This window comes from Aplysia californica, unplaced genomic scaffold (genome assembly GCF_000002075.1).
Source record: "Aplysia californica isolate F4 #8 unplaced genomic scaffold, AplCal3.0 scaffold00036, whole genome shotgun sequence".
Lineage (NCBI taxonomy): Eukaryota > Metazoa > Mollusca > Gastropoda > Aplysiida > Aplysiidae > Aplysia > Aplysia californica.
The window spans coordinates 901,339-904,199 of record NW_004797306.1 but is presented as its reverse complement, the minus strand read 5'-3'; positions in this window follow the sequence as shown (position 1 = coordinate 904,199).

Sequence of the window (2,861 nt, the reverse complement as noted above, 5' to 3'; positions counted from 1 at the left end):
TACGCTCAACAAGACAGGACATTAGTAAATATTATGTCTCACGTGCTGGGACAACCCGCTCCGTAAAACATTCTCTCTCTCTCACTGAGTGTGTGTGTGTGTGTGTGTGTGTGTGTGTGTGTGTGTGTGTGTGTGTGTGTTTCGTTTGTAGCACTGTGTGTTCAGTAACCTCACTGCAGTTGGTACGAATGAATTTCTAGAAATCTATATTGTCTGTTCTTGCTTTTTAGGAAATGTATAGTTTACTGCGGGTCGATAGTTGAAATTCCGATGTCAGTGGGTGGCTATGTTTACTAAGAATTATTTCCGCCTTTTTTAGAACGTTTGTCTTGTGCAGATATTCAAAGTTGCTTAGGTCTCTACCAATTGTTCTTGATGCCTTTCTGATAAACTTGTTTATTTTTATGATGTGCCGTCTTCCCAAATTGCTACCATAGCAAGTGATACCAAAATTTGTCAAAGTTTCTATTGCGGTGGTGTAGAATATCTGAAGGATGGATGGATTCAGATTGAAAGACATAAGTTTCCTCAAAAAGTACAGCCTCTGATTGACCTTTTTAACGATATTGTTTACGTGATTTTGCCATGTAAATTTGTTGTCGATTGTAAGACCAAGATATTTGTATGAATCCGTGATTTCGATTGTTTCTTGTTCAATTACGAGAGGTGGGATTGTTGGCTTTTCTCTTCTAAAATCAAAAATTATTTCCTTTGTTTTTGAGAGGTTTACTTTCAGAAAGTTTGAATTGCACCATTTAAAAAACATAATATTTCTTCGAAATACTCTTTTTCATCAAGGTTTATTAATCCAATAATAGCGGAGTCATCTGCAAACTTAATTAAACGTGTTGTTTTATATTTACGGCCTAGTCGCCGCAGTGATTCAGATTATAATCAGCTGTCAATACACTTTTCACTTTTTAGATAATAACATGTTTTGTCATAAAGCCATTTTTTAATATAAAGAATAGAAAACTACTCTCTCCTCCTCCCACTTCCATAAATTGGAATTTTGAACTTGAACCACAAAACTTGGCAGCTTGTTATGATTTTGTTTTTTGTTGGAGTGTTACTGGTACCTGCAACAGGTCATATAAGTTCCAAAGATTAGAGATGTTAAAAGAGAGTAACAAACACACAGAAGAAGGAGGAGAGATGAGGACGACATTTGATAGGAAAGATAAGGAGTAAACCACACAAGACCACCCATCAATCACACACAGCTTGTTTAGTTGTTTGATTAAAGAAGAGCACATTGACACAATAATGGTCATTTAGTGCAGGAGAAATGTGAGACGAACAGACCAAAAAACAACAATGGGAAAGTAAAGAAAGAAGACCTACCAGTGGCGCCCTCCAACCACCCGCCCTTCGGCAATAAGTAGGTCAAGTTGCAGCAGCCACTAGTAAATGTAGAGCGTTTAGTGATTGACTAGACGGACAGACATTGAAAAACACACATATATAATGAACACCCTGACATGCAATGCAAGTAGGTTCTCCTCGAACATTTATTATCAGTATCAGATCACAAGGTCCAAACTTAAACCGTAAGGTTTCTCAATTCCTCTATTGCAAACTGCACTGTGCATATATGCTGTGAGTATAAAAAAACCCATTTACAATTTAAGTATAAAATAGAATTTGAAGTAGAGACAATGAGTGAACAATGGCACATAATGAACATGGGTGTTTTATAACAATGAAACATGGCACATAATGAACATGGGTGTTTTATAACAATGAATCAATAAACATGACACATAATGAACATGCGTGTTTTATAACAATGAAACATGGCACATAATGAACATGGGTGTTTTATAACGATGAAACATGGCACATAATGAACATGGGTGTTTTATAACGATGAAACATGGCACATAATGAACATGGGTGTTTTATAACAATGAAACACGGCACATAATGAACATGGGTGTTTTATAGCAATGAATCAATAAACATGACACATATGAACATGGGCGTTTTATAACAATGAATCAATGGACAAATGTGAAAATTATAATTTGAGCCCTTATCAAGAAATCTAATAAGCCTATGAGTGGTATAAATATAAAGTTCAAATCCAGTTATTGTAACACTAGCTGCTTTGCTTAGAAGTACGGAGGCCACAGCGAACATACATTGCATCAGAGGCAACAACAATATGAGATAGTAAAAATACATTTTAAGGGACATAATGGTTCAATTTTGAGGGACAATGAAGGAGACTATGTCAACAGAAAAATTTTGCTTTAAAACCCTCTACAAGAAAGCAAGTGGTTGGAGTTGGAAAGTGCTACTGGCACTGGTAGGTCCTACTTCTTTTTTTTTCCTGTCATTTTTCTACCTGTTGCTTTAACCCCACACAAAAATAGCCATTATTGTACTGATGTGCTTATCTCTACTCAAATTCAACAAAAAGAATTGATTATTGATCCATGTGGTCTTTGGCAACATTGGTCATAGCTAAATGAATTGTATCAAAGGTTTCCACATTCATGTATATGGTACACATTAGTACACATGTAAAACTTAACTTCAAAATACCAAATTTGAATTGGTGAAAAAACTTAGACATGGAAGTAAGAAAATAAAGTAGATCTAAACCAATTATAAAACAAAGGAGAAGTACATGACCAACCACACGCAGGGACAGAGCCTTTTCTCCCTCCATCAAATCCCTTGTAACATCTAATCCAATCCCTATTCACTACCGTCCACACGTCTAGATCAGGGGTACTCTACACCTGTTTCAAGAACAGAATGAACTCAGAATCTGACAGACCATCAATCCAAAGTCAAAGAAGGCCTTCACACAACACTAGAGAAAACAAGTCAGAAATCTCTCCTCCCCCCCC